This window comes from Triturus cristatus, chromosome 8 (genome assembly GCF_964204655.1).
Source record: "Triturus cristatus chromosome 8, aTriCri1.1, whole genome shotgun sequence".
In the NCBI taxonomy this organism is placed as follows: Eukaryota; Metazoa; Chordata; class Amphibia; order Caudata; family Salamandridae; genus Triturus; species Triturus cristatus.
The window spans coordinates 739,419,437-739,433,724 of record NC_140591.1 but is presented as its reverse complement, the minus strand read 5'-3'; the positions used below and the strand labels follow the sequence as shown (position 1 = coordinate 739,433,724).

The window sequence follows — 14,288 nt, the reverse complement described above, 5'->3', positions numbered from 1 at the left end:
TATATTCCTCTGTACTTGTACCTTGGGGATTCATCAAAACCTGGCATCATAAGCAGCTTTCTACTGCCACAGACTGGACAGCGAAACAATTTAAAATATCCCAGAAAAAGAAAATAAGCATGCTTAATCAGAGCTTTCTGGACAGGAAGGACATTTGAGCAAGTGAGGAATAAGCACTGCTTTTGTTAATTTGCATAGGCAGAATAGAGACTTCTGGGAAAAGGCCGAAATTACAGTCACAGAAAATGGCTGCATCTATAGAGAACGCTAAGAAGTGTTGGCAGCTTTTCCTCTGACCCTGGCCACTTTTACAAGCAATCCTATGATAGTCAGCAGGACCCACCCTAAAAAGGAAGGGGCATCCACTTGGACCCTTTCCACCTTTTCTAAATCTCGCCTGATCAAGCCTGATTGAGCACTGATTGAGCAGATAAGCACATGTCATTCTCATTTCAGAAAGGTATTGGTTAGCTTGCTGCTAGCAGCTCAGTTATGTTATGATGTTAGAGGCTATGCAAGGAATGCTTTAGTCCAGCGATATGCAGTTTTTATTGCGCCTTGCATTCACCAGGAAGATCTTTAGCTTGAATCTGTGGCCTAGGTATTCACCTTGGTATTTCTTTTGGCACAAAGTGAAGGAGTATTTGAGAGAAAATGCACAATGTGTTTCTTAGGTTGTTATGAACAACTTGTTATTCTTTCTCATTAAGCTTCAGCCACTGCAGAAATATATAAATAAGGGCTGACTTCCTGTAAGACGTGTCCAAAGCTGGGACGGAATAAAAGGAGACACTTGTAAATGATAGTGCTATCGTTTGAGAAAGGGTAAGTTGAGACTGACTTTCATGCGTATTCACAGACCAAGCATCATAAAGATACCAGCATGATCTTCATTGCGGGCTTAGAGCCGGTATTAGCTTTTGAGAGGTAAGAGGATTTTGAGGGCTCGTTGGTCTAGGGGTATGATTCTCGCTTTGGGTGCGAGAGGTCCCGGGTTCAAATCCCGGACGAGCCCTTTTCTTGGTACTCTTTTCAAGTTGTTTTGAAGTTTGCGTTTCAAAACCAACATCAATTTTTTCTTCGCAGTAGTGGATAATTCTTTGCTAGAGTCTCATGCTTCAGCCCTGCCCAGTCTGAGCTAATACCAAACATCTGGTCTTGCATGGCATGTACGAGCGTTCAGCTAGGGATGTCGGGCAGGTTGCATGAAAGAAATCTAAAGCCAGAGGCCCATGGAATAGCCAGTTCGGAGCAGTTTCATTACAGAAAAATCAACTGTAGGTATCTGTTTCTGTAGTGTAGTGGTTATCACGTTTGCCTCACACGCGAAAGGTCCCCGGTTCGAAACCGGGCAGAAACAGTTGTTATATTGTGTTGGCTACAATGTTGATAGGTGCCGTTTTGCCATGGAATTGTCCAAGCCCTGAAGATTATTTCATGCAATCTCGTTCCAAGAAAGGGAATTCTCTCAAAACACTAAAGTAATCGGCGTGTGGATGTATCTGTTGGTTCTCAGACCTTGCTTTCAAAAGAGCCCTGCAATCGGTTCACTGCTCACCTAGAACAAGCATTAACATGGAGAATTGTTGGCACCAACAGGAATCTTATTTTAGTGGAGTGTTTCTGGCTTTGAGTGCAGAGGCCCTCGGCTCAATTCCAAGATGATCCTTCTCAAGGTGATGATACAAATGCATTGTCACCTTTACGTTCAATGTCAGAATCATTTATTTCCAGTTGGTGGTGTAAGAATGTTTGCAACAGTATGGCGATTTTTCCTAGCCATGCATGAATGAAAGCATATCACTCGCCTTTAGGTGTTTTTCTAATACATTGATATTTGCATCTTCCTTCCTAGCCTGCATGTTTGACTATCTTACAGGCTGCATGTAATAAGTATCACATCAGGGCCCTTCTTCTACTCAATTCACAACTGTTCTATCACGACATAGATAAGAAAGCTGCATCTGCTTTTGTTGTGTAGTGGTAATCAGGTTTACCTGACGTGTGAAAGCCCCATGCTTTGAAAGTACACAGTAACAAAGAAACCGATGACTTTTATAAAAAGGTGTCATGTGCGTCTCTTACTTTGCACAAAAAGTGCCAGAGATGACTTCATTTGCAGTCACTTGAAAAGTAGGGATTCTCCAATAAATGGTAAATGGTTGAAACAAATCTGAAGAAATGCATGACATACCTGTGTGTGTGTGTGTGTGTACGCATGTATGTATATATAGGGAGAGAGAGAGCGTCAATATAAACAGACTTTATTTCAATCAAGCTGTCTTTTCTATCCTTCAGGAGCAGAATGTTCTGATCATCAGCGCTCCAGAATGTAGTGTTTTCTTGGCAAGCATCACATATTGTGATGTGTTAGCTAAAAGTTCCATATCCTAGAGACTGATATATTCCTCTGTACTTGTACCTTGGGGATTCATCAAAACCTGGCATCATAAGCAGCTTTCTACTGCCACAGACTGGACAGCGAAACAATTTAAAATATCCCAGAAAAAGAAAATAAGCATGCTTAATCAGAGCTTTCTGGACAGGAAGGACATTTGAGCAAGTGAGGAATAAGCACTGCTTTTGTTAATTTGCATAGGCAGAATAGAGACTTCTGGGAAAAGGCCGAAATTACAGTCACAGAAAATGGCTGCATCTATAGAGAACGCTAAGAAGTGTTGGCAGCTTTTCCTCTGACCCTGGCCACTTTTACAAGCAATCCTATGATAGTCAGCAGGACCCACCCTAAAAAGGAAGGGGCATCCACTTGGACCCTTTCCACCTTTTCTAAATCTCGCCTGATCGAGCACTGATTGAGCAGATAAGCACATGTCATTCTCATTTCAGAAAGGTATTGGTTAGCTTGCTGCTAGCAGCTCAGTTATGTTATGATGTTAGAGGCTATGCAAGGAATGCTTTAGTCCAGCGATATGCAGTTTTTATTGCGCCTTGCATTCAGCAGGAGGATCTTTAGCTTGAATCTGTGGCCTAGGTATTCACCTTGGTATTTTTTTTGGCACAAAGTGAAGGAGTATTTGAGAGAAAATGCACAATGTGTTTCTTATGTTGTTATGAACAACTTGTTACTCTTTCTCATTAAGCTTCAGCCACTGCAGAAATATATAAATAAGGGCTGACTTCCTGTAAGACGTGTCCAAAGCTGGGACGGAATAAAAGGAGACACTTGTAAATGATAGTGCTATCGTTTGAGAAAGGGTAAGTTGAGACTGACTTTCATGCGTATTCACAGACCAAGCATCATAAAGATACCAGCATGATCTTCATTGCGGGCTTAGAGCCGGTATTAGCTTTTGAGAGGTAAGAGGATTTTGAGGGCTCGTTGGTCTAGGGGTATGATTCTCGCTTTGGGTGCGAGAGGTCCCGAGTTCAAATCCCGGACGAGCCCTTTTCTTGGTACTCTTTTCAAGTTGTTTTGAAGTTTGCGTTTCAAAACCAACATCAATTTTTTCTTTGCAGTAGTGGATAATTCTTTGCTAGAGTCTCATGCTTCAGCCCTGCCCAGTCTGAGCTAATACCAAACATCTGGTCTTGCATGGCATGTACGAGCGTTCAGCTAGGGATGTCGGGCAGGTTGCATGAAAGAAATCTAAAGCCAGAGGCCCATGGAATAGCCAGTTCGGAGCAGTTTCATTACAGAAAAATCAACTGTAGGTATCTGTTTCTGTAGTGTAGTGGTTATCACGTTCGCCTCACACGCGAAAGGTCCCCGGTTCGAAACCGGGCAGAAACAGTTGTTATATTGTGTTGGCTACAATGTTGATAGGTGCCGTTTTGCCATGGAATTGTCCAAGCCCTGAAGATTATTTCATGCAATCTCGTTCCAAGAAAGGGAATTCTCTCAAAACACTAAAGTAATCGGCGTGTGGATGTATCTGTTGGTTCTCAGACCTTGCTTTCAAAAGAGCCCTGCAATCGGTTCACTGCTCTCCTAGAACAAGCATTAACATGGAGAATTGTTGGCACCAACAGGAATCTTATTTTAGTGGAGTGTTTCTGGCTTTGAGTGCAGAGGCCCTCGGCTCAATTCCAAGATGATCCTTCTCAAGGTGATGATACAAATGCATTGTCACCTTTACGTTTAATGTCAGAATCATTTATTTCCAGTTGGTGGTGTAAGAATGTTTGCAACAGTATGGCGATTTTTCCTAGCCATGCATGAATGAAAGCATATCACTCGCCTTTAGGTGTTTTTCTAATACATTGATATTTGCATCTTCCTTCCTAGCCTGCATGTTTGACTATCTTACAGGCTGCATGTAATAAGTATCACATCAGGGCCCTTCTTCTACTCAATTCACAACTGTTCTATCACGACATAGATAAGAAAGCTGCATCTGCTTTTGTTGTGTAGTGGTAATCAGGTTTACCTGACGTGTGAAAGCCCCATGCTTTGAAAGTACACAGTAACAAAGAAACCGATGACTTTTATAAAAAGGTGTCATGTGTGTCTCTTACTTTGCACAAAAAGTGCCAGAGATGACTTCATTTGCAGTCACTTGAAAAGTAGGGATTCTCCAATAAATGGTAAATGGTTGAATCAAATCTGAAGAAATGCATGACATACCTGTGTGTGTGTGTGTACGCATGTATGTATATATAGGGAGAGAGAGAGCGTCAATATAAACAGACTTTATTTCAATCAAGCTGTCTTTTCTATCCTTCAGGAGCAGAATGTTCTGATCATCAGCGCTCCAGAATGTAGTGTTTTCTTGGCAAGCATCACATATTGTGATGTGTTAGCTAAAAGTTCCATATCCTAGAGACTGATATATTCCTCTGTACTTGTACCTTGGGGATTCATCAAAACCTGGCATCATAAGCAGCTTTCTACTGCCACAGACTGGACAGCGAAACAATTTAAAATATCCCAGAAAAAGAAAATAAGCATGCTTAATCAGATCTTTCTGGACAGGAAGGACATTTGAGCAAGTGAGGAATAAGCACTGCTTTTGTTAATTTGCATAGGCAGAATAGAGACTTCTGGGAAAAGGCCGAAATTACAGTCACAGAAAATGGCTGCATCTATAGAGAACGCTAAGAAGTGTTGGCAGCTTTTCCTCTGACCCTGGCCACTTTTACAAGCAATCCTATGATAGTCAGCAGGACCCACCCTAAAAAGGAAGGGGCATCCACTTGGACCCTTTCCACCTTTTCTAAATCTCGCCTGATCGAGCACTGATTGAGCAGATAAGCACATGTCATTCTCATTTCAGAAAGGTATTGGTTAGCTTGCTGCTAGCAGCTCAGTTATGTTATGATGTTAGAGGCTATGCAAGGAATGCTTTAGTCCAGCGATATGCAGTTTTTATTGCGCCTTGCATTCAGCAGGAGGATCTTTAGCTTGAATCTGTGGCCTAGGTATTCACCTTGGTATTTTTTTTGGCACAAAGTGAAGGAGTATTTGAGAGAAAATGCACAATGTGTTTCTTATGTTGTTATGAACAACTTGTTACTCTTTCTCATTAAGCTTCAGCCACTGCAGAAATATATAAATAAGGGCTGACTTCCTGTAAGACGTGTCCAAAGCTGGGACGGAATAAAAGGAGACACTTGTAAATGATAGTGCTATCGTTTGAGAAAGGGTAAGTTGAGACTGACTTTCATGCGTATTCACAGACCAAGCATCATAAAGATACCAGCATGATCTTCATTGCGGGCTTAGAGCCGGTATTAGCTTTTGAGAGGTAAGAGGATTTTGAGGGCTCGTTGGTCTAGGGGTATGATTCTCGCTTTGGGTGCGAGAGGTCCCGAGTTCAAATCCCGGACGAGCCCTTTTCTTGGTACTCTTTTCAAGTTGTTTTGAAGTTTGCGTTTCAAAACCAACATCAATTTTTTCTTTGCAGTAGTGGATAATTCTTTGCTAGAGTCTCATGCTTCAGCCCTGCCCAGTCTGAGCTAATACCAAACATCTGGTCTTGCATGGCATGTACGAGCGTTCAGCTAGGGATGTCGGGCAGGTTGCATGAAAGAAATCTAAAGCCAGAGGCCCATGGAATAGCCAGTTCGGAGCAGTTTCATTACAGAAAAATCAACTGTAGGTATCTGTTTCTGTAGTGTAGTGGTTATCACGTTCGCCTCACACGCGAAAGGTCCCCGGTTCGAAACCGGGCAGAAACAGTTGTTATATTGTGTTGGCTACAATGTTGATAGGTGCCGTTTTGCCATGGAATTGTCCAAGCCCTGAAGATTATTTCATGCAATCTCGTTCCAAGAAAGGGAATTCTCTCAAAACACTAAAGTAATCGGCGTGTGGATGTATCTGTTGGTTCTCAGACCTTGCTTTCAAAAGAGCCCTGCAATCGGTTCACTGCTCACCTAGAACAAGCATTAACATGGAGAATTGTTGGCACCAACAGGAATCTTATTTTAGTGGAGTGTTTCTGGCTTTGAGTGCAGAGGCCCTCGGCTCAATTCCAAGATGATCCTTCTCAAGGTGATGATACAAATGCATTGTCACCTTTACGTTTAATGTCAGAATCATTTATTTCCAGTTGGTGGTGTAAGAATGTTTGCAACAGTATGGCGATTTTTCCTAGCCATGCATGAATGAAAGCATATCACTCGCCTTTAGGTGTTTTTCTAATACATTGATATTTGCATCTTCCTTCCTAGCCTGCATGTTTGACTATCTTACAGGCTGCATGTAATAAGTATCACATCAGGGCCCTTCTTCTACTCAATTCACAACTGTTCTATCACGACATAGATAAGAAAGCTGCATCTGCTTTTGTTGTGTAGTGGTAATCAGGTTTACCTGACGTGTGAAAGCCCCATGCTTTGAAAGTACACAGTAACAAAGAAACCGATGACTTTTATAAAAAGGTGTCATGTGTGTCTCTTTCTTTGCACAAAAAGTGCCAGAGATGACTTCATTTGCAGTCACTTGAAAAGTAGGGATTCTCCAATAAATGGTAAATGGTTGAAACAAATCTGAAGAAATGCATGACATACCTGTGTGTGTGTGTGTACGCATGTATGTATATATAGGGAGAGAGAGAGCGTCAATATAAACAGACTTTATTTCAATCAAGCTGTCTTTTCTATCCTTCAGGAGCAGAATGTTCTGATCATCAGCGCTCCAGAATGTAGTGTTTTCTTGGCAAGCATCACATATTGTGATGTGTTAGCTAAAAGTTCCATATCCTAGAGACTGATATATTCCTCTGTACTTGTACCTTGGGGATTCATCAAAACCTGGCATCATAAGCAGCTTTCTACTGCCACAGACTGGACAGCGAAACAATTTAAAATATCCCAGAAAAAGAAAATAAGCATGCTTAATCAGAGCTTTCTGGACAGGAAGGACATTTGAGCAAGTGAGGAATAAGCACTGCTTTTGTTAATTTGCATAGGCAGAATAGAGACTTCTGGGAAAAGGCCGAAATTACAGTCACAGAAAATGGCTGCATCTATAGAGAACGCTAAGAAGTGTTGGCAGCTTTTCCTCTGACCCTGGCCACTTTTACAAGCAATCCTATGATAGTCAGCAGGACCCACCCTAAAAAGGAAGGGGCATCCACTTGGACCCTTTCCACCTTTTCTAAATCTCGCCTGATCGAGCCTGATTGAGCACTGATTGAGCAGATAAGCACATGTCATTCTCATTTCAGAAAGGTATTGGTTAGCTTGCTGCTAGCAGCTCAGTTATGTTATGATGTTAGAGGCTATGCAAGGAATGCTTTAGTCCAGCGATATGCAGTTTTTATTGCGCCTTGCATTCAGCAGGAAGATCTTTAGCTTGAATCTGTGGCCTAGGTATTCACCTTGGTATTTCTTTTGGCACAAAGTGAAGGAGTATTTGAGAGAAAATGCACAATGTGTTTCTTATGTTGTTATGAACAACTTGTTACTCTTTCTCATTAAGCTTCAGCCACTGCAGAAATATATAAATAAGGGCTGACTTCCTGTAAGACGTGTCCAAAGCTGGGACGGAATAAAAGGAGACACTTGTAAATGATAGTGCTATCGTTTGAGAAAGGGTAAGTTGAGACTGACTTTCATGCGTATTCACAGACCAAGCATCATAAAGATACCAGCATGATCTTCATTGCGGGCTTAGAGCCGGTATTAGCTTTTGAGAGGTAAGAGGATTTTGAGGGCTCGTTGGTCTAGGGGTATGATTCTCGCTTTGGGTGCGAGAGGTCCCGGGTTCAAATCCCGGACGAGCCCTTTTCTTGGTACTCTTTTCAAGTTGTTTTGAAGTTTGCGTTTCAAAACCAACATAAATTTTTTCTTTGCAGTAGTGGATAATTCTTTGCTAGAGTCTCATGCTTCAGCCCTGCCCAGTCTGAGCTAATACCAAACATCTGGTCTTGCATGGCATGTACGAGCGTTCAGCTAGGGATGTCGGGCAGGTTGCATGAAAGAAATCTAAAGCCAGAGGCCCATGGAATAGCCAGTTCGGAGCAGTTTCATTACAGAAAAATCAACTGTAGGTATCTGTTTCTGTAGTGTAGTGGTTATCACGTTTGCCTCACACGCGAAAGGTCCCCGGTTTGAAACCGGGCAGAAACAGTTGTTATATTGTGTTGGCTACAATGTTGATAGGTGCCGTTTTGCCATGGAATTGTCCAAGCCCTGAAGATTATTTCATGCAATCTCGTTCCAAGAAAGGGAATTCTCTCAAAACACTAAAGTAATCGGCGTGTGGATGTATCTGTTGGTTCTCAGACCTTGCTTTCAAAAGAGCCCTGCAATCGGTTCACTGCTCACCTAGAACAAGCATTAACATGGAGAATTGTTGGCACCAACAGGAATCTTATTTTAGTGGAGTGTTTCTGGCTTTGAGTGCAGAGGCCCTCGGCTCAATTCCAAGATGATCCTTCTCAAGGTGATGATACAAATGCATTGTCACCTTTACGTTTAATGTCAGAATCATTTATTTCCAGTTGGTGGTGTAAGAATGTTTGCAACAGTATGGCGATTTTTCCTAGCCATGCATGAATGAAAGCATATCACTCGCCTTTAGGTGTTTTTCTAATACATTGATATTTGCATCTTCCTTCCTAGCCTGCATGTTTGACTATCTTACAGGCTGCATGTAATAAGTATCACATCAGGGCCCTTCTTCTACTCAATTCACAACTGTTCTATCACGACATAGATAAGAAAGCTGCATCTGCTTTTGTTGTGTAGTGGTAATCAGGTTTACCTGACGTGTGAAAGCCCCATGCTTTGAAAGTACACAGTAACAAAGAAACCGATGACTTTTATAAAAAGGTGTCATGTGTGTCTCTTACTTTGCACAAAAAGTGCCAGAGATGACTTCATTTGCAGTCACTTGAAAAGTAGGGATTCTCCAATAAATGGTAAATGGTTGAAACAAATCTGAAGAAATGCATGACATACCTGTGTGTGTGTGTGTACGCATGTATGTATATATAGGGAGAGAGAGAGCGTCAATATAAACAGACTTTATTTCAATCAAGCTGTCTTTTCTATCCTTCAGGAGCAGAATGTTCTGATCATCAGCGCTCCAGAATGTAGTGTTTTCTTGGCAAGCATCACATATTGTGATGTGTTAGCTAAAAGTTCCATATCCTAGAGACTGATATATTCCTCTGTACTTGTACCTTGGGGATTCATCAAAACCTGGCATCATAAGCAGCTTTCTACTGCCACAGACTGGACAGCGAAACAATTTAAAATATCCCAGAAAAAGAAAATAAGCATGCTTAATCAGAGCTTTCTGGACAGGAAGGACATTTGAGCAAGTGAGGAATAAGCACTGCTTTTGTTAATTTGCATAGGCAGAATAGAGACTTCTGGGAAAAGGCCGAAATTACAGTCACAGAAAATGGCTGCATCTATAGAGAACGCTAAGAAGTGTTGGCAGCTTTTCCTCTGACCCTGGCCACTTTTACAAGCAATCCTATGATAGTCAGCAGGACCCACCCTAAAAAGGAAGGGGCATCCACTTGGACCCTTTCCACCTTTTCTAAATCTCGCCTGATCGAGCACTGATTGAGCAGATAAGCACATGTCATTCTCATTTCAGAAAGGTATTGGTTAGCTTGCTGCTAGCAGCTCAGTTATGTTATGATGTTAGAGGCTATGCAAGGAATGCTTTAGTCCAGCGATATGCAGTTTTTATTGCGCCTTGCATTCAGCAGGAGGATCTTTAGCTTGAATCTGTGGCCTAGGTATTCACCTTGGTATTTTTTTTGGCACAAAGTGAAGGAGTATTTGAGAGAAAATGCACAATGTGTTTCTTATGTTGTTATGAACAACTTGTTACTCTTTCTCATTAAGCTTCAGCCACTGCAGAAATATATAAATAAGGGCTGACTTCCTGTAAGACGTGTCCAAAGCTGGGACGGAATAAAAGGAGACACTTGTAAATGATAGTGCTATCGTTTGAGAAAGGGTAAGTTGAGACTGACTTTCATGCGTATTCACAGACCAAGCATCATAAAGATACCAGCATGATCTTCATTGCGGGCTTAGAGCCGGTATTAGCTTTTGAGAGGTAAGAGGATTTTGAGGGCTCGTTGGTCTAGGGGTATGATTCTCGCTTTGGGTGCGAGAGGTCCCGAGTTCAAATCCCGGACGAGCCCTTTTCTTGGTACTCTTTTCAAGTTGTTTTGAAGTTTGCGTTTCAAAACCAACATCAATTTTTTCTTTGCAGTAGTGGATAATTCTTTGCTAGAGTCTCATGCTTCAGCCCTGCCCAGTCTGAGCTAATACCAAACATCTGGTCTTGCATGGCATGTACGAGCGTTCAGCTAGGGATGTCGGGCAGGTTGCATGAAAGAAATCTAAAGCCAGAGGCCCATGGAATAGCCAGTTCGGAGCAGTTTCATTACAGAAAAATCAACTGTAGGTATCTGTTTCTGTAGTGTAGTGGTTATCACGTTCGCCTCACACGCGAAAGGTCCCTGGTTCGAAACCGGGCAGAAACAGTTGTTATATTGTGTTGGCTACAATGTTGATAGGTGCCATTTTGCCATGGAATTGTCCAAGCCCTGAAGATTATTTCATGCAATCTCGTTCCAAGAAAGGGAATTTTCTCAAAACACTAAAGTAATCGGCGTGTGGATGTATCTGTTGGTTCTCAGACCTTGCTTTCAAAAGAGCCCTGCAATCGGTTCACTGCTCACCTAGAACAAGCATTAACATGGAGAATTGTTGGCACCAACAGGAATCTTATTTTAGTGGAGTGTTTCTGGCTTTGAGTGCAGAGGCCCTCGGCTCAATTCCAAGATGATCCTTCTCAAGGTGATGATACAAATGCATTGTCACCTTTACGTTTAATGTCAGAATCATTTATTTCCAGTTGGTGGTGTAAGAATGTTTGCAACAGTATGGCGATTTTTCCTAGCCATGCATGAATGAAAGCATATCACTCGCCTTTAGGTGTTTTTCTAATACATTGATATTTGCATCTTCCTTCCTAGCCTGCATGTTTGACTATCTTACAGGCTGCATGTAATAAGTATCACATCAGGGCCCTTCTTCTACTCAATTCACAACTGTTCTATCACGACATAGATAAGAAAGCTGCATCTGCTTTTGTTGTGTAGTGGTAATCAGGTTTACCTGACGTGTGAAAGCCCCATGCTTTGAAAGTACACAGTAACAAAGAAACCGATGACTTTTATAAAAAGGTGTCATGTGTGTCTCTTACTTTGCACAAAAAGTGCCAGAGATGACTTCATTTGCAGTCACTTGAAAAGTAGGGATTCTCCAATAAATGGTAAATGGTTAAAACAAATCTGAAGAAATGCATGACATACCTGTGTGTGTGTGTGTACGCATGTATGTATATATAGGGAGAGAGAGAGCGTCAATATAAACAGACTTTATTTCAATCAAGCTGTCTTTTCTATCCTTCAGGAGCAGAATGTTCTGATCATCAGCGCTCCAGAATGTAGTGTTTTCTTGGCAAGCATCACATATTGTGATGTGTTAGCTAAAAGTTCCATATCCTAGAGACTGATATATTCCTCTGTACTTGTACCTTGGGGATTCATCAAAACCTGGCATCATAAGCAGCTTTCTACTGCCACAGACTGGACAGCGAAACAATTTAAAATATCCCAGAAAAAGAAAATAAGCATGCTTAATCAGAGCTTTCTGGACAGGAAGGACATTTGAGCAAGTGAGGAATAAGCACTGCTTTTGTTAATTTGCATAGGCAGAATAGAGACTTCTGGGAAAAGGCCGAAATTACAGTCACAGAAAATGGCTGCATCTATAGAGAACGCTAAGAAGTGTTGGCAGCTTTTCCTCTGACCCTGGCCACTTTTACAAGCAATCCTATGATAGTCAGCAGGACCCACCCTAAAAAGGAAGGGGCATCCACTTGGACCCTTTCCACCTTTTCTAAATCTCGCCTGATCGAGCCTGATTGAGCACTGATTGAGCAGATAAGCACATGTCATTCTCATTTCAGAAAGGTATTGGTTAGCTTGCTGCTAGCAGCTCAGTTATGTTATGATGTTAGAGGCTATGCAAGGAATGCTTTAGTCCAGCGATATGCAGTTTTTATTGCGCCTTGCATTCAGCAGGAAGATCTTTAGCTTGAATCTGTGGCCTAGGTATTCACCTTGGTATTTCTTTTGGCACAAAGTGAAGGAGTATTTGAGAGAAAATGCACAATGTGTTTCTTATGTTGTTATGAACAACTTGTTACTCTTTCTCATTAAGCTTCAGCCACTGAAGAAATATATAAATAAGGGCTGACTTCCTGTAAGACGTGTCCAAAGCTGGGACGGAATAAAAGGAGACACTTGTAAATGATAGTGCTATCGTTTGAGAAAGGGTAAGTTGAGACTGACTTTCATGCGTATTCACAGACCAAGCATCATAAAGATACCAGCATGATCTTCATTGCGGGCTTAGAGCCGGTATTAGCTTTTGAGAGGTAAGAGGATTTTGAGGGCTCGTTGGTCTAGGGGTATGATTCTCGCTTTGGGTGCGAGAGGTCCCGGGTTCAAATCCCGGACGAGCCCTTTTCTTGGTACTCTTTTCAAGTTGTTTTGAAGTTTGCGTTTCAAAACCAACATCAATTTTTTCTTTGCAGTAGTGGATAATTCTTTGCTAGAGTCTCATGCTTCAGCCCTGCCCAGTCTGAGCTAATACCAAACATCTGGTCTTGCATGGCATGTACGAGCGTTCAGCTAGGGATGTCGGGCAGGTTGCATGAAAGAAATCTAAAGCCAGAGGCCCATGGAATAGCCAGTTCGGAGCAGTTTCATTACAGAAAAATCAACTGTAGGTATCTGTTTCTGTAGTGTAGTGGTTATCACGTTTGCCTCACACGCGAAAGGTCCCCGGTTCGAAACCGGGCAGAAACAGTTGTTATATTGTGTTGGCTACAATGTTGATAGGTGCCGTTTTGCCATGGAATTGTCCAAGCCCTGAAGATTATTTCATGCAATCTCGTTCCAAGAAAGGGAATTCTCTCAAAACACTAAAGTAATCGGCGTGTGGATGTATCTGTTGGTTCTCAGACCTTGCTTTCAAAAGAGCCCTGCAATCGGTTCACTGCTCACCTAGAACAAGCATTAACATGGAGAATTGTTGGCACCAACAGGAATCTTATTTTAGTGGAGTGTTTCTGGCTTTGAGTGCAGAGGCCCTCGGCTCAATTCCAAGATGATCCTTCTCAAGGTGATGATACAAATGCATTGTCACCTTTACGTTTAATGTCAGAATCATTTATTTCCAGTTGGTGGTGTAAGAATGTTTGCAACAGTATGGCGATTTTTCCTAGCCATGCATGAATGAAAGCATATCACTCGCCTTTAGGTGTTTTTCTAATACATTGATATTTGCATCTTCCTTCCTAGCCTGCATGTTTGACTATCTTACAGGCTGCATGTAATAAGTATCACATCAGGGCCCTTCTTCTACTCAATTCACAACTGTTCTATCACGACATAGATAAGAAAGCTGCATCTGCTTTTGTTGTGTAGTGGTAATCAGGTTTACCTGACGTGTGAAAGCCCCATGCTTTGAAAGTACACAGTAACAAAGAAACCGATGACTTTTATAAAAAGGTGTCATGTGTGTCTCTTACTTTGCACAAAAAGTGCCAGAGATGACTTCATTTGCAGTCACTTGAAAAGTAGGGATTCTCCAATAAATGGTAAATGGTTGAAACAAATCTGAAGAAATGCATGACATACCTGTGTGTGTGTGTGTACGCATGTATGTATATATAGGGAGAGAGAGAGCGTCAATATAAACAGACTTTATTTCAATCAAGCTGTCTTTTCTATCCTTCAGGAGCAGAATGTTCTGATCATCAGCGCACCAGAATG

The 14,288-nt window shown here is 41.8% G+C and overlaps 3 non-coding genes across 3 annotated transcripts; all 3 read left to right on the top strand.

The window, feature by feature from the left end:
• Nucleotides 1-3,678: 3,678 nt before the first annotated feature.
• On the top strand, nucleotides 3,679-3,751 carry TRNAV-CAC (transfer RNA valine (anticodon CAC)). Its single transcript has one exon. It is a non-coding gene; the product is annotated as a tRNA-Val (tRNA).
• Nucleotides 3,752-6,065: 2,314 nt separating this feature from the next.
• Nucleotides 6,066-6,138, top strand: TRNAV-CAC (transfer RNA valine (anticodon CAC)). The gene has a single exon. It is a non-coding gene; the product is annotated as a tRNA-Val (tRNA).
• A 4,711-nt stretch (nucleotides 6,139-10,849) lies between these two features.
• Nucleotides 10,850-10,922, top strand: TRNAV-CAC (transfer RNA valine (anticodon CAC)). Its single transcript has one exon. It is a non-coding gene; the product is annotated as a tRNA-Val (tRNA).
• Nucleotides 10,923-14,288: the final 3,366 nt, after the last annotated feature.